Source organism: Kogia breviceps, chromosome 6 (genome assembly GCF_026419965.1).
Source record: "Kogia breviceps isolate mKogBre1 chromosome 6, mKogBre1 haplotype 1, whole genome shotgun sequence".
Taxonomy (NCBI): domain Eukaryota; kingdom Metazoa; phylum Chordata; class Mammalia; order Artiodactyla; family Physeteridae; genus Kogia; species Kogia breviceps.
In genome coordinates, this window is record NC_081315.1 from 125448755 (window position 1) to 125473104 (window position 24350).

Genomic DNA, 24350 nt, shown 5'->3' on the forward strand with positions numbered 1-24350 from the left:
CTGTTTAAATGTATCACTAATGTATCTACTGTTTCTACTACAGTTTTAAACCATTTATTGCCCCACTAAATTGACCATACAGTTTACAATGAAACAAAATCTTTCAAATGGAAATATAAATGAGGGAAAATCTGATTTGTTAGATCTCACCACTGTCATAAAACTTTGGCTTCACTAAATCTTGATAGTCTCATTATCTACATAAAGAACCCTAACTTCTATATTCTATATTCTCTCCACAAATGTTGGCTAATTTCTCAGATGGTTTTCACATAACCTTTTTTTTTTCTAATTCCTCACTGCCTTGCTTCCTTTACTTATTTCTTGCCTTTCTCTATTAGCCCTTTTAAAAGAACCAGCTCCCTGCTCCCATGCCTCAGGTGCTTACAAGGCACTGAAAAACATCACTGAGATTACAGACTGATGAAAAAAATCTCTTATCACCGAGTCACCTGAGTTAGAAAATGAATGGCACTTCCCTGTCTTTATAATCATTGTTTCTGCTCTTTGCATGAGTGTGATAGACTCTGAAGTCTAGGCTCTTCTGTAAATGTGTGACCCGTCATTTCTATAACTGGGATAATGTCTTCCTCATGTAATTAGGCATAAAAGCTTTGAACATTTTGCATTTCCTCAGTATATCTCCCTCCAAATTTGTTTTTTTAAAGATAAGACAACAGGCCCCAAATGGAGTCACTCATGCTAAGCCCCACTCACCAAACCAAGACTTAATTACAGTTTGGGCTCTTCCAGAAATGGAATCTCACACCAGTCAATCAGGAGTTGCCTGATCAGCAGTAGCGAGGTAATCTGCCTGATAGACCCGTGCCATCCCCTAAAGGAAAATAACCTTGCAGTAACCAATTTGCTTTTTGCCTGATAAAACTTCCTTGTTCCCACTCCCTTCTACCTATAAAAGCCTTTCATTTTGTGCAGCTGCTCAGAGCTTCTTTCTATCTGCTGGATTGGATGCTCACTGATTTGGGGGCCTTGAGCTCAGTAATGAAGCAAGTCTCTGGCAGGCATATCTGTACCTCTGATATCGCTTGAATTCAGGGGATGGCAAATACAGCTATGATGTTGCTGCTTAAGAATTTTAATCCTTTTTAAAATGAGCTGTGAATAACCAGCTATGTTAATATTAAAGACTAGAAATGTGACTCAGTTTGAGGAAAAAACCTCGCAAAACAAAATATCTCTGTGATATAAAAGAATGTCAAGTCTATCAAAAATTAAATTTGCAAAATATTCAAGGAATTCCAGAAATATAAAATTATTTGTGAAAAAAAAGTTTTGAAAGGACATAATGCACACATGGCTATTGGACATGTGTTTTGTAAACCTTGGCTCTTTTTTTGCCAGTTTATATGTAGAAATATTAGAAGAAATATGGATTTGGGTACTTTCTGCTAGATATTTAAATTTTCTTTGCTTTTTATTTAAAACAAGATGAGCCCTTGCAAAATGCTTTATTCAGTATTTTGTGCTGTGAAGAGGGGAAATCAATTAAGAACAGCTTCAGAAACAGATTTCACATGCTAATAATCACTTTAAATGTTTTTGTTTTTTTGTGGTTTTTTTTGCGGTACGCGAGCCTTTCACTGTCGTGGCCTCTCCCGTTGCGGACGGAGCACAGGCTCCAGACGCGCAGGCTCAGCGGCCATGGCTCATAGGCCCAGCCGTTCCGCGGCAGGTGGGATCTTCCCGGACCGGGGCACGAACCCGTGTCCCCTGCATCGGCAGGCGGACTCAACCACTGCGCCACCAGGGAAGCCCAAATGTTATTATTAAAAGAGGAAAATAAATATGTTACTTAAGCCAATGTGAAGAGAAAAATTCTTAGGGAAATGTATCTCTAGAATAATGATGAAAGGTGAATTGGTACCCTTTGTTGATAGGGCAGAAAAGGACATTCCTGGATGAGAAAACACCTGAACAAGGTCATTGTAAAGTAAAACAACCTGGAGTCATTTTGAGAACTACAAGTTCTTTAATATGGCAGAATCAAGAAATAGGTTTGCTATGGGCTGAGGAGGGTACCTGCCAAGCATTAAGGATGGAGAAGTAATCAAGGGCCAGGTAATGGATGGCATTTCATGTTCCACTAAGGTGTCAGGGAATCCTTGGAGGGGGGTGGGCATCAAAGGGTTTCAAGACAGGGAAACATAATTAGATTTGTTGCTTTTGTACTATTGGCTTTAGCAGCAATAAGGAGGATGGAATGGAAGGTTGTGAGACTAGTGGCAGAAAAGAACTAAGAAAATACCATAATAGTACAGAAAAGAAAAACAAGGAAGAGTGGTGATGGAAGGGGATGAAATTGAAAGAAGATAGGGGAGGAAGGTGAGAGTGAAGATTTAAAGTGACTCTGCTGTTTTTGACCTGAGTTATTTCTGAATATGGGGGGATGCCAAGAAAGGGGATATAGGAGGGGGAGTGGCTCCTGGGAAAACGTTTATTCTATTTTTGGTTTGTTGCTTTCAAGATGTCCAGAACATATAATTCTAGAGCTCAGGAAGGAATGTGAGATAAACATCTGGGATTCAGCAGCCAAGAAGTGAAGTTCCAGTCTTGAAGATGGACATGATTGTTAAGGGAGACATATAGAGTGAGAAGACAGATCCAAGGACAAAACTGTTGGAAGCATCAAGATTTATGGAGTGGGAGAGAAAGAAAAGCCAGAGAGGGAGAGTTAACAAGAGAAGCGGGAGAGAATGGTGCCTTCCTTATATTTCAGCCAACTGAACTCATTACTCATTATTTCCTGAGAATAACAGATGCTTTCCTGTTTCTAAGCCTTTACGTATGACTTTTCATCCTTTCAAAAAGAGTTCCTCTTAAAGTCCTACTTTTCAGAGTCTAAAGTGGGATCCCAGGTCTTTTGTGAAAACTTTCTGCACTTTTCTGCCATACTCTCTCTTTCCCCTGTTTTCCCAGTAGCACCAGTATCATGAAATTAGACACAGTGGTATTATTTAAGGCAACCTTTATATATTAATTCCTTTCAAAATAGCAATAAGGCTATTACATGTCAGTGTAAATAATATTTTAATGAAAAAATATATTTTCTAAAACAGAACAATTTAGTGAGAAAAGTAGCATTGTTTTACATTTTTGCAAACCTCTTTAATGCCTGGCTTAGTAGAAGACAGCTGGATTATCATAACCACTTTTGTATTAAATCTGTTGTGATTAGCTGTTTGGCTGAAGGACAGAAAGAAAATTCAGCCTTATAGCGATAGGTAGTTGGAAAAAGAAGGACATATTTAATAGCCTTTTCAGAAAACTGTGGATATTCTTTCTTTTTTGGATATACACCAAAACTTAACAAGGGGTTGTTTCTTAAAGGTTAGTTTGTAATGTGAACTCTGAAACCATATCAATAAAATTTTCAGACTGTTATGTTAAAATCCATTTGTCTATCTTGCAATTTGGATGGCCATTTTCTACCCATGTGTGATTTTTGTAACACTGCTTACACATTTGTCATTTGGAAAGTATTGATCCACTGAGTTATGCAAGTCCTTGAAATGTTGACACTTTTCACTATCACATTTGTTCATATTACTATCATATTACGAATTGCATCAGAAAAGCCTTTAGATGTTGGGAAACTGTCAAGCTCACAGTGGTGGATACAATTTTTCCAAATTTTCGTTTTTACTCAAAAGCTCAAGTTTTATCATTGGAAACAAATACTGTGTTATTTTCTTCAGCGCAAGAGTCTTACATCATTAATTTTCAAGAAAATGTCATACCATTCTACTCTGAATATTAATCCTTTGTATATATGCCTATCCTTCCTAAGGGTAAGAGGAAAGAATTGGCTCAATTCCTGTTTGTATTTTCCTTTCGGCTTATAGCTAAAGTTCTTGGGCTTAGTAGGTCCTCAACAAATATTTGTGGATTTGAATTAGATTTATTTCCACTGTGAATTTAAACTACTTTAGGGTTTTCATATGCCTGAGACAATCCCCATTTATACCTATTCCCTTGTACCACCCACTTTAGGATTTTTCTTCCTGATTTAAACAAGTAGTGTTAAGTGTTGTATTAAAATAAGTGAAGATCAATTTGATGGGCCTTTATTTTGTACTTGCAATTTCTGCTGTAGTCTCATCTAGAAGTATGAGGCTAATATGCAGGGAAAAGAATTCTCAGTTTAGGACATATAAAGAGAGTTGCCTGGTTAGAGAGAACATCTTTCTATTCCAGAACCTTTCTAAATATATATTTTATATATGTATATTAAAATATACATATATAAAATTACAACTGCCATTCAGGATAGCATGAGGAGTCTTAATTCATAAAATGATGTGCCCTTGGATTCAGGCGACTAGGAACAGTTAAATCCTCCTGGTCTTGGGGGTAGAGGAAGAAGTATTCAACACGGTTGCCCCTGCAATCTATTTGGTGTTCTAGCCGATTATGCCATGGCCCAATGCTACAGATTTCATGATGTAACAAGCTGCCAGGCTGCTAATCAGCAGGGTCATTAGGAAATGTGGGTAATTACAAATTAGGTGTCCATGAAATATGTTCAGGAAATAGAGGCTGGTTACCATACTGTGTACCGAGAGTGGTCTGAGTGCTCTTGCTACAGCAGTTTTGTCAGTATCCCATGGAAAAAATCTTTAAAATTTTTGTATTTTGTTATTCATGCCTTTATAAAAATTGCAATAAACTCTTTTGACAGTAGTAGGCTAAAAGCCAAGAGTGTTTCATGAAAAATTAAGTACTGGGTTTCTGTTTCTCAAAAAAGCTAATGTTGAAGGTGTAACTTTCAAAAAATTTAAATTCCCCATCCAACAATGGGGTCATAATTGCTGAGCATGTGAAAACTGAAAGTGTCCACTTCAAAAGTTATTTTAAGATGACTGTTCCTGGAGATCATGATTTAACATGTGCAGCTGCAGAGGTATGTTTACATGTCACTCTGCAGCAGGACTTTCCATTTGGATCAAATGATTTTACTTCTACATTTTGCTCATTTCAGATTCCCAGTGTTCTTTTGTGTGTGTGTGTGTGTGGTACGCGGGCCTCTCACTGCTGTGGCCTCTCCCGTTGCAGAGCACAGGCTCCGGACGCGCAGGCTCAGCGGCCATGGCTCACGGGCCCAGCCGCTCCGTGGCATGTGGGATCTTCCCGGACCGGGGCACGAACCCGTGTCCCCTGCATCGGCAGGCGGACTCTCAACCATTGCGCCACCAGGGAAGCCCTAGTGTTCTTATGATTGTATGAAAAGTGAAGTGATAGCTGTTATTGTATTAGTTCTAACAGGATGATAACTTCACAGATAGTTAAATGATGAGAATCTTACAACAACATATCAGGTGCTACAAATAAAAGCCAGCCAATTAAAAATGGTTCAAGTTTTTTTCCCATACAAATCATGGAATCAAAGTTAAACTATTTAAAGTTCATTCTGTTTAGATAAAGCATCTCACACTATTGTTAAAAACATTATAAATTTAGTTTAAAAGTTCAACATTGATATAAAATTATTGGCTTTATTCAGTAATAAAATGAACACAAATTTTGATGGACAACTTTGCAAAAACATGGTAAAAACAATGTTCCACTAAATTAAGATATATACATTGAAGAAATGTGCTTATTGTATTGGTTGTGGTACATACAAAATTCATAACTACAAAGAAATCTTTTCCTAAAAGAGCTGTGATGATCTAACAGTTGAAATAGAAACTATGGTTGTTAAATTTTTTTTTTTTTGCGGTACGAGGGCCCCTCACTGTTGTGGCCTCTCCCGTTGCGGAGCACAGACTCCGGACGCACAGGCTCAGCGGCCATGGCTCACGGGCCCAGCCGCTCCGTGGCATGTGGGATCTTCCCGGACCGGGGCACGAACCCGTGTCCCCTGCATCGGCAGGCGGACTCTCAACCACTGCGCCACCAGGGAAGCCCAATATAGTTGTTAAATTTTATAAATATTTTGTATGTACATTGCAGTTAGAGTTACTAAACTGTATACTTTTTTTTAAACAAATTTGATGTTGAAATAAAAAAATAATTCAGATTCAGTGTGGAAGTAGATGCTTTCTCTCTTTGCTACATGTTATCAAATTTTAGAAATGCTTGAGCCCTTAAGGAAGTTCTTTGTAAATCAATCTAAGTGCAATACAATATATTCAACTTACTTGTAAGTACTGAAATAATGAAAGTTCAAATAGTGCAAGATTTGATTTTGAAATTAGATAATAGATCTTTGGGATATCTTGAATGTCCTTTGTGTTCCCACTTTTGTTGGAGAAAATTATTCTCTGTGCCAAAATAGAATAAAACTTAAAAGAATTTAAATTTGGCAAAACACTCAAAAGAATCATAGAGATAATTTGACAAATTTCATCTAATAAAACATTTATTGAATAAATATACTCTGAATGGAGGCAAAAAGAGAGTACCTGTGAAAATATTTTGGCTGAAATATTACTATATTTCAATATAATGCAATTAAAATGGAAAATATTCTCAATTTAGCATTATTATTGATCTGACCAGGTTCCCCAGTAACTGTAGAGAGTATTTTCATAATTAAAAACAGTATGGTTGGGCTTCCCTGGTGGCGCAGTGGTTGAGAATCCGCCTGCCGATGCAGGGGATGCGGGTTCGTGTCCCGGTCCGGGAGGATCCCACATGCCGCGGAGTGGCTGGGCCCCGTGAGCCATGGCCGCTGAGCCTGCGCGTCCGGAGCCTGTGCTCCGCAACGGGAGAGGCCACAACAGTGTGAGGCCCGCATACCGAAAAAAAAAAAAAAAAATAGTATGGTTGAAATAGAAGAAATCAACTGAAGATATTAAGTTTCATATATATTAACAATAAAAACCGTTTTAAAGATTGCAAGTAATTTTATAACAAACATACAAAATAATAAGACCATAGGAAAATACCAGTGACATGATATTAGAGAAATATGACTAAGAAACTGATACATGAAGACATAATGAGGATAATAATTCTGTACGTATCATTTTTACTATCTATATTGTTTATTTATTCTTTAAGTGAAGATATAACACATACCATAAAATTCACCTATCTTTTGTTTGTTTGTTTGATTTTTTGTGGTACGCGGGCCTCTCACTGTTGGCGGCCTCTCCCGTTGCGGAGCACAGGCTCCGGACGTGCAGGCTCAGCGGCCATGGCTCACAGGTCCAGCCGCTCCGCGGCATGTGGGATCTTCCCGGACCGGGGCATCGTTAGGCGGACTCTCAACCACTGCGCCAGCAGGGAAGCCCCAAATTCACCTATCTTAAGGCTTAATGATTTTTTACATGTGTATATAAGTGTGCAAACACCACTCGGATCAAGAGAAGAACATTCCAGCACCACAGTGGACTCCCTGACGCCTCCTCCCAGTTGATTTAGCCCCAAATAAGTTACTACTCTTCTGACCTCTGTAACCAAAAAAATTTCTTTTGACTCCTTTTGAACTTCATATAAATGAATATTACAATATGCATTCTTTTTTCAAATTTATTTATTTATTTATTTTTTGGCTGTGTTGGGTCTTTGTTGCTGCGTGCGGGCTTTCTCTAGTTGTGGCGAGCGGGGACTACTCTTTTGTGGTGTGTGGGCTTCTCATTGCGGTGGCTTCTCGTTGCTGAGCACGAACCCTAGGCAAAGTGGGCTTCAGTAACTGCCGTGTGGGGGCTCAGTAGTTGTGGCACGCGGGATCTAGGGCGCGTGGGCTTTCAGTAGTTGTGGCTTGTGGGCTCTAGAGCACAGGCTCAGTAGTTGTGGTGCATGGGCTTAGTTGCTCCACAGCACATGGGATCTTCCCGGACCAGGGCTTGAACCCATGTCCCCTGCATTGGCAGGTGGATTCTTAACCACTGCACCACCAGGGAAGCCCCACAATATGCATTCTTTTATCTCTAAACTCTTTCAACATTGTAAAACTCATCCATGCTTTGGGGTATTACAGAGGTTTATTCCTTTTTGTTGTTGTATATTATTCTATTACATGAATATACAACTTTTAAGTTATCCATTGCACTGTTAGTGAACATTTGGTTTATTACCAGTTTGGGGCCATTATGAGTAATACTCCTATGGGCATTTTTGGTATATATATATATATATATATATATACTTGGCAGGCACACATAGGTAATCATCTTTATTGAGTACATACCTAGAAGTGGATATCACTGTGTCATAGAATTTGGGATGTTTAGCTCTAGTAGATATTGCTAAATAGTTTTCTGAACTATAACTAACACTATCACCAGCAACATTAGAGTTCCAGTTCCTTTACATCCTTGCCAACAGTTTGTATTTTCAGTCCTTTTAATTATAGCCATTTTAATGGGTGTTGTTGGTATTTTATTACTGTTTTAATTTGCATTTCACTGTTATTAATAATATTGAACATCTTTTAATATATTTATTGGTGATTTAGATACCTTCTTTTGTGGAGTGCCCGTTCAAATCTTTTGCTCATTTAAAAAATTTTGGGCTAAGTGTCTCTTTCCTATTGTTTTATACGAGTTATTTCTTTATTCTGGACACAAGTCCTTTGGGAGATATATGTATTTCAAATATCTTCTTCCAATTTGTGGCTTCCTTTTTACTCTATTAATGATGGCTTTTGATAAAGTAAAGGTTCTTAATTTTGATAAAGGTAAATTTATCAGTATTTTATTCTACGATTAGTGAACTGTATGTTCTATTTGAAAATCTATGCTTTTCTCAAGGCTATAAAGGTATTCTGTGTTTTCTTCTTGAAAATTCATTATCTGACTTTTCACATTAAGGTTTGGAATGTTTCAATATATTTATTTCTCACAGTTCTGGAGTCTGGGAAGTCCAAAATCAGGGCACAAGGCACTGGTGAAGATCCACTTCTGGGTTCTTGGCAGAAGGGGCAAGGGGCACTCTGGAGCCTCTTTTATAAGGGCACTAATCTCATTCATGAGGGCTCCATCCTCATGACCTAATCACCTCCCAAAGGCCCCATCTCTAAATACCATCATACTGGGGATTAGGTTTCAACATATTAATTTATGAGGGATACAAATATTCAGTCTATTAATTCAGCCTATTAATCCATCTTAAATTAATTTTTATGTAAGCTAGGAGTCATATTTAATTTTTTCCAGTATTGTATCTCTTTTTTCTCACATCCTTTTATTAAAAAGACTATCATTTATTTTACTGAATTGCAGTAGTGACTTTGCCATAAATCAAATGATTTTATATGCATGAATCTGTTTCTGGATTCCTTACATTATTATCCTGGTCTATTTGCCTGTCCTTGAACCAACACCACTCTGTTATAATTTCTGTTTTTTCATGACAAACCTTGATATCTTTATGTTCCTCCAATCTCTTTGTTTTTCTTCAAGATGCCTTGGCTATATTAGGTAATTCGTATTTTCATATAAATTTTAGAATGGGCTTTTCAATTGGCACACACATAAAAGTCTGAGATTTTGACTTGTTTGTAAATCACTCTGGGGGAGAATTGACATTTTTACTACCATGAATCTTCTGATCATAAACATAGGATATCCTTCCATTGATTTAGGTCTTTACAATCACTTTAGCAATATTCTGTACTTTTCAGCACAGAGGTTTTGCACATCATTTTTTAGATTTATTCTTAGGAGTTTTATTTTTCAATGCCATTAAAAATGCTATTTAAAATTTATTTTCATTTTTTAATTGTTCCTAGTATATAGAATACAACTGAGTTTTGGATATTGATATTGTTCCCAGTAGCTGTGTTAATTAATTCTAATAGTTAGTACATTCTTTTAGACTTTTTACATACATACATACATAATTATGTCATCTGCAAATGACAACTTTACTTTTTTCCCTAAAAAAGTAGTTTTTACTTTTTGTTATATCTTTTGTTTCTTTTATTTGTCTTGCCTTATATCACTGACTAGTACCTCCAGTACAATGTAGAATAGAATCGGTTATAGTGGTCATATTTATCTTAATCCTAACTCAAGAGGCAAACGTTTAAAATTAACCATTAAGTAAAATGTAGTTGTCAATTTTTTAAAAATATATTCTTGCTGAAACAAGACAGTTCCCTTACATTTCCAGTTTGCTAAGAGGTTTGGGTTTTTTGTTTTGTTTTGTTTTGGTTTGGTTTGGTTTTCCTTGATCATACTTTTTCTGCATCTATTGAGATAACTATATGTTCTTTTCCTTTATTCTGTTAATGTAATGAGTTACACTGAGTTTTAAATGTTAAATCAATTTTGCATTTCTGAAATAAACTCTGCTTGGTCTTGATGTACTACCCTTTTTATATGTCCTTTATTAGATTTGCTCATATCTTACACAGGACTTTTGCGTCTGTGCTCATGACAGATATTTACCTGTAATTTTCTGTTCTTGTAATTATTATACTTAAGCCATCTTTAAATGTTCAGATTAAAAATTTTAAATTTTTAAAATTTAAAACATTTCCTTTAATGTACGTAGTTTATCCCAGAAATACTTATATTTTAAAATAATTTTAAATAAAACAATTTTTGGACAATAAATATTTCAAAAATATATTAAAATAAATATAAATGATTTAATTTTTATCATTTTTACTGTTTTTTTCTCTTTCAAAAGTGTCACAATTTGATGATAAATTTGTATGGCCCCCTATTAATAGGCAAGGTTGAGTCTTCCTTGCCCTTAGGCTCTCAGATTATTTTTTGCCTGTTGAAGAAATTATTTCCTGTTGAAGCATGATCCTTTGAACCCTTTCCTGAAACCTCTACATCTCCTATCCTTTCCCTGCTTTGAGCCTTAGCTCTTGTTATTACCCGCAACTGGAGTACCCTCTAAACTCCAGCAGTCTTTGTCTTTTGGCATTTTCCTCTTCCCTACATTCCAAATTAAATGGTCTCTTCTTCCTTCATTCCAAAAATATGAGATTTACTTCTCCTCTGAATAGATAATATTAATAATCACTAGCACATATTACAATCACTACATCAGGTACTATTTATTCTAAGTGCTTTTAATATGTTAACTCATTTAATCTTCCTAACAACCTTATGAGGTAGGTATTATTTTTATTAATCTTTTACAGATTAAAACAAAAAAACCCCTGAGTTATAGAGAGGTTAGGTAACCTGCCAAAGTTTATGCCATTAATAACTGGAAATCCACATTTCCAATCTAAGTTGTTTGTTTGCAGACCCTGTCACCACACTGTATCACCTCAGGCAAGAGCTGATAACAATTTTCCATTTCTACTGTCACTGATGTAGTTTAGATTCCCTCATCTCTCACAGATCTTTGTCAAGACCTGGCTAATTGTTATTAGTAGCAGAGGCATCAGGATGTACATTCTACCTTGCACACTACACCCAAAGTAACCTTCTAAAACACACATCTAAACAGCAACATCCAAAACATAACAAACCAAAATAACCACCAAAACCCCCTTCAATTTCTCATTTATTTGCTTAAGAATGTTTGTTAGCTCTTCACTGCTTTTAAGATAAAGTGCAAAGTCTACCATAGCACTGAGGTCTTTTATATACTACAGTCAAGGCTTCCACCATCAGCTCTAGCATTCCAACACAGCCCCTGCCCCAGCCTTTATTCTCTAGCCACACCTCTCCATTAGTAGTATTGACCCAAAACAAACAGACTGCCAGACATTTCTCCAGCAAAAATGGGTTTACTCAGGATCACTAGGGAACTGTCACGTAGAGTTGGCAACCATGGCGAGCCACCTGCAAGTTCCCATGGGGCAAGGGAAGAACACTTTTACAGAGGGGAAAAGGAAGTTGGTCAGGCTACAGGAAACAGAGTCCAGTGGCTTTTCATTGGCTGAGCCCTTGCCAGGAAAGGAGTCTGTCTTCTTCCTGTTGGGCTCTGCTATTGTCCCAGGGCATGAGAGCTCCCCCTTCTGGTCTCTTGACTATTTAATTGAGGTTTCTGGGGGGGGTTGTTTTGTTTTGTTTTGTTTACAGTAGTTCTTAAACTTACGTGCTTACTTATGTCTCCATGTCCTTGTTAGTGTCTCTGTGCATCTGCATTATCTTCAGCTTTCCTCCCTCCCTCCTTTTTTCCTTCTCTTCCTCCCTGCTTCCTTCCTTACCTATCTCCTTACCTACTTCTACTTCTCTTTCTCTTCTCTCTCTTTCTTCTTCTGTCTACAAACTCTACCACAAATATCATTTCTTCTTTTGGCAGTGTTCCATAAGCACTCCTTTCATCACCACCCCCAGCATAATTCTTTTTTTTTTTTTTTTTTTTTTTTTCGGTATGCGGGCCTCTCACTGTCGTGGCCTCTCCCGTTGCGGAGCACAGGCTCCGGACGCACAGGCTCAGCGGCCATGGCTCACGGGCCCAGCTGCTCCGCGGCATGTGGGATCCTCCCGGACCAGGGCACGAACCCGTGTCCCCTGCATCGGCAGGCGGACTCTCAACCACTGCGCCACCAGGGAAGCCCCAGCATAATTCTTTTATTCACCACGGAGATACCAAAAAGTAGTGAATCTACCTCCATTCCAGCACGTATCATACAGTATATTGTGATTTGCATTTATACCTGGTCCCACAACTAGCTAGTGAGTTCTTTGCGGGTAGGGACTATATGTTACCCACCTTTATTCCCAGCACTTAGCAGTTTGTACAAGGTACCTCGTAGGAACTCAACAAATGTCCTGTGAAATGAATGATTTCTTTATTTATAGGATCACATAATGGGTGATTGAACACATTAATGGTTCTCGATAAATATTTTTTGGAGCAGCCTTGTATCTTCTAGCTCCTTGGAGTTAGCAAATATCTGGTTCTGAGATGCCTATAGGTTTATCAGGGAGGATTGTAAAACCTACCACAGGACAATCAAGTCCTCCTCATTAGCAAAGCTTCATACTAAGCCACTCTTTATACTGAGATGAATAGAAATCACTCCAGATCACTGAGAATTTCAAATGCATATATACTAAAACACAGTTTCCTCCTGTTCTATTCTTAGTGTGAAGAAGAGGATGAATAGAGTCTTCAATTACATAGAAATAATGGACATCCTCCTTTTATTTTTATTCTATGTGGGGTTTTAAATAAAGGATATGAATTTGCTTTGCTTTTAAAAACAGTCTACAAAAATTCTTTATTCAACAAATTTATTCTTTATAGCTATAAATGAAAAATATAGGCTTTTATTTTTATAATTAAAAGAATCTTGGCTTCAAAATAAATTAATAAATATATAATTAAGCAACTTATATTATTATATTAAACTTGGGGCAATCTTTGAAGAACGTGTTATTCCCCCATCCTTTTCCAAACATTAAAGGGACAAAATACAGACAAGCATTTCTTCTTTGAGTTTCTACATTAAAGGCACTGGGTAATTTACCAAAGCAGTGCAAAAGAAACACCAAACATGAGAAAATTCTTCATTTCAAGGAATTATTAGTAGTGCAAAAGTAACAGCCATACAGAGCAACCCAATTCCTCAGGAAACTTCATAAATAGTAACCTTATTAAGCTGAGGGCATGATAAATTGTGATAGGTGTGCATATTACATAATAAATGCCAGCCAAGACATGGTACGTTAATAGCAGATTGGATGGCATTTGACAGTAGAAAGCTTTTGATGGAGAAAGTTCTGGATTTTTTAGTAAAGAACTACACAGAGCATATGGTTCACTGAAACAGGATAGATTTTTTTTTTATGAAATGTTTTAACTAATCTGTGAAATCGTTAAAATTTTAAATTTCTTCACAGATCAACGTAACATGAAAATTAGTTAAAAGAAAATCACTGAATTTCAGTGTAAAGTTTAAGTTTCTCTTTAATTTCCAGTTGAGTAGAATGTTTTCATACTAACAGAGTCATACAGATTTTTCTAGAACCACGTATTTGAATAACACTGATCATTATATCATAACTAAGATAACTTTAGAATATTTTTATTTATTATAAGTAAAGTGAGTGGCTTTTTGAGTGGGTTTTTGGCTACCTTGACATATAAAAGTAATTTGGGGAGAAACAGTGATTCAATAAAATTTCAAGGATCAAGAAGTGGTGGTGATTTCTTATTTAGCTTACATTTCTCTTGCTTTCCTTAGAATTTGCACCTCCGCATAATTGAAAACCACAGGGCTTCCTGACCATAAAATCCTCAGGGTCAGGCTGGCTTTCCTTGCTTTCATTTCTTCCCTGCTGCACAGGCCCATGGGCTGTAGCCTTTTTCACCATCCTTTTTAACAGTGTTAGCATCTTCTCTGGTGCTTGCTGGCCTTTTGATAATTCTAGCTACACAATGAGAAGGATATATATAGTCGCTCCAGCCCCCACTTCCTTGCTGCCCTGAAATCAAGCATAGTAGATGCTTCCCATTTCAGGATTTTACTGTTATTCACTGTGGGATCGAATCTTCATAAAAATGATCAAAGAAAATTACAAAATCTAAAAAAACGTATAACATTTTTGGAAAGACTTTATTTTTTAAGCAGTTTTAAGTTCGCAGCAAAATTGAGAGGAAGATACAGAGATTTCCCATAGAATGGCTTCCCTCACCCTTATAACATTTTAATGCCTTTGGTTCCCTCACAGTTTTCCCCTATGGCTAGAAGCCCTAGAAACTGAGGATTCCTATCTGCTCTTTATGTTGAGAGCAGATTTCATGTGTTCCTAACATTCCTGTTTCTAGGCCCAAAGATCCCTTTCTTTGGAAAGGCCTGCCTTCCCTCCACAGGCCTGAAGATGCAAAATGAAAAGTGTAAGTCAGCGTTAGGGTACCTGTATCAGCACCTTCCAGTCTTGACTCCTTCTCAATGGCCTCCTAACTCAAGATAGAACACATTCCCCTATAATGTTACCACACCTAGAAGCTTTCTTTGAATAATCATGATTACTGGGGTTCTTGGGATAATATAAAAATAAATAAGCCTGAATGAGTGAAGCTTCAGTTTTATTAATGCATAATGCCTACAGTATCATGAGGCAAAGGTTATGGATGTCCTTAGTTTAGCCCAAAAGTACTCATTTCATCAAGGTTTATGTATAAGTCACTGAAACCCCCTCCCTCATTCAATCTTTCAAACTTCTTCCAGTTTTAGTTCCCCCTTCCACCCCATCATAACAACTGGCACCCCATAACAATGGGATGGAATGGAAGCCTTATTTGGAGGCATGATGGAAGGGTGAACTTGGCTGTGAGTTAAGCTTTGGAGGCCAGATCTTTCCTCATAATCAATATCAGTACACTAAATGAACACCAAAATCCCCTATACCATTCATGTCAGTTAGGGGAAAAGTAAACTCAAAATGTTGTAAGATAAAAGAAAGTTACGTTACTCTCCTGTTGAATAAATAAGATGATAGCCATAATTATGGCTATTCTATGTATTACTGGCTCCATTATTAAACAACTGAAAAGGCAAGTAAGAACACCAAAGCAGCACGGAGGTGGCAACTGAAAGAAGCAGCTCGCCCCCAATACCCTTCATAGGTTTGGGGTGAATAAAAGGAAGAAGTTGGAATTTATTAAAACATGGAATTTTGAAAAGGGACCTGTGGGCCTGGGCCAGCCCTCTGAGGAGGGGTTGCTGCTTGGCTGGTGGCGGTATCATGAGACTGGCTCTGCAAAGTGTCAGAATAGCCACAGCGTGGAATCAAGGTCAGCTATTGGAAGAAACTGCTAAAGGAACTGGATTGTTTCCAGTGGAAGCAAGTCCCTTCTCTCTGCTCTGGCCTTGCAGTCTCTGTCCAGTGCCCTCTATTGGCAGACCTTATGAGGAGCCGCTGGCAAAGCAGAAACGCAGTCTGAGTCCCAGCTTGAGCATCATAGAGCCAATGTAGAAGGGGGGATTTGAAGTCGAGAGGCACTGTATGATAACTGCCATACTGCACACAGATCCTTGTGGGATATACGTAGTCGGTGGGATAGTGAAGGGGCCAAAAAAATGATGATAGAGGGAGAATCAGGTTGGTAAGTATCAGAGCAGGACACAGGAGATTTTTAACAGTAAGTATTATGGCTAAAGGGAGACCATTGGTTTTACAGTTGAGATTTGGCTAAGAAGGCATTTGCAGAGAGTCATTGAAACAGATGTTAGATTATAATACAGTGGAGACAGTCATGTTGATTACTCTTTCAATTAATTTTGGCTGCAAAAGGAAGGAGAGGAATAGAGAATAACCTAAAAAGATAGCAGGGTTAAGAAAATGTGATTTCGAGGGGGAGGGGGGAAGGAGAACTGATAAGGCATTTCCTTGAAAAAGAGGAAATACTTTCTTAAAGATGGAAAAGAATGAGTGAAGTTATAGAAAGAAATATGTGGAAAGGAAGGAAGTAGACACAGCATTTGTAGGATGATTTTAACTAAAGCATTAAGGTAATTGATGAGGTGCTTTTCTGAGGATGAATATGGCTGTGCTGGGATGGGGTCCTGAGGGAACAAAGATGATTCAGAACACTTCATGTGTGGAATTTAATGGGGGCAGGAAAATTCCATACCTCAGATTGAAAGAATCTAACAGAATGATTCCTAGAAAATGTCTGAACCAAACCATGAAGAAGAATTATATACACTCTGGGGTGAGTGTGTGTGTGTGTGTGTGTGTGTGTGTGTGTAAGATTCTAAGCCTCCAATTTCTGTAGTCCAGGGTTTTACAGCTGAGGTACTGTTGACATTTTGGGCCAGATAATTTTTTGCTGGGGACGGAGAGCTGTCCTGTGCATTGTAGGGTGTTTAGCTGCATCCTGGCCTCTACTCACTAGATGCCAGTAGCACACCATCTTCTCACCCACATCATGACAATCAAAAGTGTTCCCCGGGCTTCCCTGGTGGCGCAGTGGCTGAGAGTCCGCCTGCCGATGCAGGGGACACAGGTTCGTGCCCCGGTCCGGGAAGATCCCACATGCCGCGGAGCGGCTGGGCCTGTGAGCCATGGCCGCTGAGCCTGCGCGTCCGGAGCCTGTGCTCCGCAACGGGAGAGGCCGCAACAGTGAGAGGCCCGCGTACCGCAAAAAAAAAAAAAAGTGTTCCCCAACATTGTCAACTGCCCCTCAGAAGCAAAATTACCCTTGGCTGAGAATCACTGCATGTTTAAATTTTCTTAGATTTATCTAAAACCATAAACTGAATTCAGTCATTTTCTTTCAAATGACTAAAGGCAATGAAAGATGGTGCTGTATTTGCAATGTTCTGTATTATTTAAGTCAAATGGCATTGTTGGTTAAAGACTAATGCCAAAGAGTATAATTTTAAGAGTATAGACCCAATTCCTGGCTGTACCTATTAGTTCTATTTTTGTTCAGTCACAGACTTCCCCTTTCACTATCTATGTTGCAAAAACATGTATTATTTTTCACAAGGAGATTAGGACAAAGTGAATAAATGCATCGGTACAAATCAGTCATTCCTAAAGATTAAAAAAAGTATATTTATTAAAGATGGTCATTTACTTCATCTTTCTGTTAATACAGTTCCTCATGTATCCTTTTTTTTTTTTTTTTTTTTGCGGTATGCGGGCCTCTCACTGTCGCGGCCTCTCCCGTTGTGGAGCACAGGCTCCGGACGCGCAGGCTCAGCGGCCATGGCTCACGGGCCCAGCCGCTCCGCGGCACGTGGGATCTTCCCGGACCGGGGCACGAACCCGTGTCCCCTGCATCGGCAGGCGGACTCTCAACCACTGCGCCACCAGGGAAGCCCCTCATGTATCTTTTTACATTACACATGTTTACATTACATGTGTCCTCTTTGAAATTCATCTGAAGAATGTAATAATTTATATTTCATATATATGTTTGATAATGTATTATTTGATAATAAGAATGACTTCTATTTAATTTCTTTCAAAAGTAGATAACCCTTGAAATAGTTGCATTTTCCTCCCCCTTCTTTCACAAGCAAAAACAAGGTAGAGGTAATTAGTATAATCATATGTCATAAATGTTCTCATAAACCAAAGGAAGGAAATTATTTACTAGTTCAAAGTTGTTGAGATTAGTTGTCTTTGGACTAAAATAATATTTGTGTATGCTGTCTACCAAATACAGTTGCCTGTATGCTTCCACTTCAAAATCTTATAATTCTTATTAATGATTTGTTCTGCTAATCTTTAATGATGAACATCATTAGTCAGATGTTATCCTGAACTCATTTTGCATCTTGGATATTAATGTGTATGTATTTGTCTTTCCATTACTTCTGTGGCAAAACATGTTTACCATACTATAAATCGTATCAGTCTTTGAACAAAAGTTACTTAAAACGCTGAAACTGTGTTATTTTGTGATTTTGAGTTGCCACTGTACCTGGGTAGTATCTGTTATTTATTTGCTTGTCTCCTGAAGGTACTGGTAATCCTTAATGATTTACATCCCAGGGTTTTCTTAACCAAAACAATTTCCTAAGGAGACTAAAGGGTTTGATTTTCAAATGAATGGTTATACAAACTAGAAATCATGGCTCTGCTTTACTGGGTTTAAAACAAAGTATCTTGCATCACTCTAACATCTGGATTTCATTTATTGCTAAGGCAGAATAAAATTGATTTGAAAAGAGTGAAGTGAAATCACTTTTAATGATAATGATCATTATCTGATTTTTTTTTTTGACTGAAAATTTCCCTCCAAGTCAGGTTCTGTCATGTTTAACTTTGAGTGTGTACCTCATAGGAATAAAAGTTAGAGCAACCCAATCTATTCCTCTTCTACCTCTGACTTAAAAAACTACTTACCGGGCTTCCCTAGTGGCGCAGTGGTTGAGAGTCCGCCTGCCGATGCAGGGGACACGGGTTCGTGCCCCGGTCCGGGAAGATCCCACATGACGCGGAGCGGCTGGGCCCGTGAGCCATGGCCGCTGAGCCTGCGCGTCCGGAGCCTGTGCTCCGCAACGGGAGAGGCCACAGCAGTGAGAGGCCCGCGTACCGCAAAAAAAAACCCCAAAAACAACAAAAAAACTACTTACCTAATGAAAAATGGAGTAAGAGACAAAATCTTCCTTGATATTTCTGTGCAATGGCTCTGTCGGATTTCATACATATATATATATATATATATATATATACACACACATACACTTGTATACACATGGAATGTGTATATACACAAATATATATATACACTTGCTTTAATTGCCTGCACTTGTTAAAACATTTTATTCCTCCAAAAACATAATACACATGGTCTAGATTTTACAGCTTTTCAAACTGATTATCTAAATTCGGGTGATTCTTTAATTTTTAAAATGCATTTACAAATGGGATACATCAGAAACAATGTGTCTGAAGTATCTCACATGTGCATTAAATTTTCCTATAGTGACAACATAACATTACATTTAAAAATTGTCAACTTGTGCAAATTTTCATGCCTGTTTATGTATGCCTTTCAAAAATCTTTTCTTACATTTTGTTGAAATTTTATAGTTATCTGGCAGAACAGATGTCTTGCTCAAACATTACTTCAATGTTTTGATTTTTTTAAAACCTACCTTTTAATTAAAGATGTAAAGAAAGATTTTTTCAAAGACATTTAAAATTCTTTCAGAGAAGAAGTTTTTCACATATGATAGCTCTATTCCCAATAATCCTAAACGTTACTACTATCAGCACTAAAAAGGAAGAAAAAGATAGTAATGGGAAGAATAGAAATATGAAAAGAGATCTGGAAGTTACGCTTTAAATGATAGACAAACGTCTCCTGTCAGTTGAAGCTCTTGGAGGCTGGCATAATTACCCAAGTTGGAAAGATGGAAAGTGGAAGGAAATGCTACCCCTAGAGATACTTAAGGCCAGATTTGCCAAAGTTCTGGAAAACAAAATGCAGGAAAATCCTCTGAATATGTTGTCAGGGCAATGGCCGAAGAACCTCCAGATAACTTTCCCTGTTCACCATTGATGGGGTAAGAAGGCTCTGAGTCTGGTTTGCTCTCTCACTGATTCCAGTGTAACCTCAGGCAATTTGCTTCACCTGGCTGCCTCTTTCCCCTCTCCTCAGAGAATTTAGAAAATGACACTTGGTGGGACTTAATGTTTATAACCACTTCAAGATTTCAGAGAGAAAGTTATCAAAGATGGACAAAGTATAGTTCCTTGCCACTCTACATGACGGTAAATGAAAGTTGAAATCTGGAAATAAAGTCCAAACCAGGTTTAATATGTTAGTTTAAGTTTGCATTTACTGTGTTTCCATTTAATTCAATTTGATTCTATGCAATTTCATTCCATGTGTATTTATTAAGGAGCAATGATTACCTTTAGAAAACTCAAAATTCAGGGCCTGCAGGAATTGGTTCACTGACCATCTTGGAAGGCAAAGGCATTCCTCTACTTGAAGGACAGAAAAAGAATCTCCCAAATCCCTATGTGGTTCAGCAATTCTATTATATCCAGAGGTGAAGCTCAGTGGGAAAACTGAGAGACAGTACAGTCAATCCATCGGCAAATATTTTTGAGCTCCTAGCTGGTTGCAGATGCTGTTCTAGATGCTGGGGAATTAAGACTGAAATTCAGTCCCAGTCCTGGATGAAACTGTGGATGAAACCATGCTCTCTCAGGGCCTTATTTCACAGGTCTGGTAAAGGATAAGATGCTATTTCTACTACTGTTCTTCATGCTAAGAGAGTGAATGGGAAAGCATCCTGAGCCAAAAATTGATAGACCACTACTAATAACAATAATAACAAATATAAAGCGAGAGCCTCCTGTATTCCAGCACAGAGTTGAGCATCAATGTACATCACAGTTCTTCAAAACAGCCTTTTCTTTTCCAAATATGAGGAACCTGAGGCTTAGAGAGCCATGGTAACCAGCTAGTGGGTGGCAGAAGTGGGACACAAACCCAGGCCTGTCTTGATTCCAAAGACTTATAAGGAGTAATGAAATCTGGTCAGCTGAACAGCTGCTCTTGTACTCAGTGATGGCCCTTATATTCTCTCTTTGATCAGTTGTTGCTGCCTGTTCTGCAAATAATTAGCAATTTTGTAGGAAATTCCTCACTTTTGTGGGAAGTCCATTGCACTGACCTACAATGAAAAGCTATTTTCTTCCAAAAACTCTCAGCTAAGGCATCTGCATTGCCATCCAGAAAGGACCATCTTAGAGAGCAAAGGAAGGGGCTAAAGGAAAGATCTATTAAGCAGTTACTATGTGCCAGGCATTTGTGTAAAATTTGTTTGAAAAACAAGTGTTTAAAAACATTTCATTTGGGGACTTTCCTGGCGGTCCAGTGGTTAAGGCTCCACGCTTCCACTGCAGGGAGCATAGGTTTGATCCCTGGGAACTAAGGTCTTGCATGCCATGCGGCATGGAAAAAAAAAGATCTCATTTATTTCTCAGAGAAACTTCAAAAGAGGAGAATATCAAGCTTCGGAAAAGATAAACCATGCACCCAAGGCTGTGTAGAAAATAGTGGCAGAGCTGGGGTTTGAATTCACGTCAAGCTCCTGCCTCTCCCCCGACCTGTGCTGCCTCTGAAAAAAGTATACTTATAGTATCTTGCTTGGTCAAATATTCTGATGATTTAAATAAATCAGTGAGGGACTTCCCTGGTGGCACAGTGATTAAGAATCCGCCTGCCAATGCAGGGGACACGCGTTCGAGCCCTGGTCCGGGAAGATCCCACATGCCGCGGAGCAACTAAGCCTGTGCACCGCAACTACTGAGTCTGCGCTCTAGAGCCCACGAGCCGCAACTACTAAGCCCATGCGCCACAACTACTGAAGCCCGCGCGCCTAGAGCCCGTGCTCCGCAACATGAGAAGACATCTCAATGAGAAGTCCATGCACTGCAATGAAGAGTAGCCCCCGCTCGCCTCAACTAGAGAAAGCCCACGTGCAGCGATGAAGACCCAACACAGCCAAAATAAACAAATAAATAAATAAATAAACAGTGACAACCATAACTACTGCAACAGCACAGAATAGATCTCTGCTCAAATATCACCTCCTCAAGACAAAAAGCTTCCCCTGAAGTAGCCAACCTCCCTACCCTACCCCTACAGCTTTATTTTTCTTCGTTGCACTTACCACCTTCTGACGAAGCCCAGGGTTATTTGTCTTTATCGTCTGTCCTTCTTACTGGAACATGAGTGTCTAGAGGGTATGCATCTCATCTGACTTGTTAATTTCCATATCCATCATGCCTAGAACAGTGCCTGAAATAAATAATAAACATTTATTAAATAAATGCATTAAAGCAGGTTTTTAAAGGCAGGGTAGATAGCAAACCTGCAACAGGTTGACAGCACAATGTGGTTTAGCCTTGAAAAGATCACGTTGGTGCAACAAATGCAGTGATTTGAATTAAATTTCTTTTTCATAGGTTAAAAGTGATTCCCAACTTAAGAAATCACTACTCGTTACCTAAAATTTGGCTTCAATATAAGGCTTCACTCAAGAACCCCATCAGCATTATTTATTTTATTAGGCATTTTAATAGTACTTTATAGACATTTTGTCATTATAAATGGAAATATATCTACTTTAAATATTATTACCTTCCAGAAGCCTAAGGGCAAAGCAGACATTTTAATTTATCTTGTGAAGCTATGAAGTTAGAGAGAGGGTGGAAAGATGGATGAAAACTGAAAAGATAAGAAGAGAGACAACTATATTACAAAAATAAAAAAGTGTTAGTTTTATCTATGAACCCCCCCAACAAATTACCTGATAACTACTACAAACATCTCAAAATCCAGATAAATAACAATATTTTTATTAACTGTTTGATATACCTGTTTTTCCCTATATTATTTAGTTGAATTCTCTTTGATTTCCTCAAAGACAAAGTTATATGACAATAACTTTGCAATATTTTTTTCCATTAACCTCTAGTGTAGTTAATTAATACTAGTTTTTATTATTGATAATTGGCTTGCACACCACATGGTTTAGTATTGATAATTGACTTGCACTGTAACATGGTTGCAGGCTTGTGCCCAGAAACATAGGAATTCTGATAAATTCTATTTCTCACGGTAGCCAGAAAAAGCATGGTACATTTCTAATTATATGTGCTGCATCATCTAGCATGTTTCTGAAAGGGGAAAGCTTCACATTTGGCATCAATAAGAAACTAATTCTTCGCTGGCAATTTTTATATTCAGCTACTGAAAAAGTTTCCCCAGACTAATTTGTGGTGCTGTACATGTCAACCTACGTTTCTCCTTTACTACCAAATACTTAGAGTGCCAGCACCCTAAAATGGGTTGGTGTGATGGTAAGACCTCTGACCCTGCCCTTCAGTGTTTCCACACCAGGCATATCGGCACAACACATGGGGGCAGTGTGCCTGGGGGGTCTTCATCCCTATGCTGGCGCAGCTGGCAATAACTTGACATGAATGTGACTGAGAACCACATAAATATATTCCACCCAAACCAAGCTGAACAAAGCCCCAACTCATCTTCCCTTTAGCTGGATTTCCACAATGCTCCACCACCACCTGGAGGGCAAGTCGGAGTGAAAAAAGACGACAATCTCAACCAAATTCAGTTCAAGTATTTTACTTTGGCAAATTTTACAAAGGCAAGTGAACATGTGAACACGTTGCTGGTGTTCCTTCCGGGGCCTTGGAAGGGAGGGTCCTGAGCTTCTGCTTCATTAACTTCCTGACAGGTTCTCCTGTAAGGGGTTCACATGCACTACACTTCCTCACCTCCATCTCTTTTTTTTGCACTGACAAGGCATATTTTTGCTCTTCCTCCCACTCTTCCTGCCTTTCAAATAACTGTCTCCTTATCATCTGTGTCTCAGCTCAGAGAAGCTTTTTCTGATCTCCTATGTGTATCATTCCCATCCCTCTGCCATGTTACCCTGTTCCTCTCTCTCTTTTTAGCTCTCATTTCTCTCTGAAGCTGTTTTGTTTACTTATTTATTGTCTGGCTTCTCCAGTAAAAGATGGGCTCCAAGAGAGCAGGAATTTTTCCTGGAGTGCTGACAGCTACACCACCTGAACCTAGAATGAGCATCTGGCACTCATTCATTCAAATGACTTTTGAATGAATGAATGAACTAGATGCTTAAAAGTGCATAAATTAGCTTAAGAATATAATTAGCTCAAGAATATCATTTTACCATTTTAATCAAGTTACTCCAACCCTAGTCCCCCATTTCACTGTGCTGGCTGAAAGCCAGTCTCAGGTATGGCTATAGGGCCCCTTCCTCCCTGGGGTTTGCAAAGGTGTTAGAATTCAAGAGAGGAGCGGGTCCTCAGTCATTGCCCTCACTGGCCACTGAACTGTCCATGGTCTTGGCCAGCAGTCAGGTCCTAACTGCAGCTTCTGTGACATGCATGAGGCTGAGGAAGGTTGACAGGGATTGGGAGGCCTGCTTTGGGTGTTTGGCCTCTCTCTAAAGACCCTGCAGCCCTTGCCCCCGAGGCCTGGCC

At 38.6% G+C, this 24350-nt stretch overlaps 1 long non-coding RNA gene across 1 annotated transcript in view; it reads right to left on the bottom strand.

The window, feature by feature from the left end:
* The window catches only part of LOC131758543 (uncharacterized), a 33788-nt gene extending 11676 nt beyond the window's left edge, over positions 1-22112 (bottom strand). The window contains exon 1 of the long non-coding RNA XR_010841138.1: positions 21989-22112. This is a non-coding gene — a long non-coding RNA (uncharacterized lncRNA). The remainder of the gene's footprint in view (positions 1-21988) is intronic.
* Between the last annotated feature and the right edge of the window lie 2238 nt (positions 22113-24350).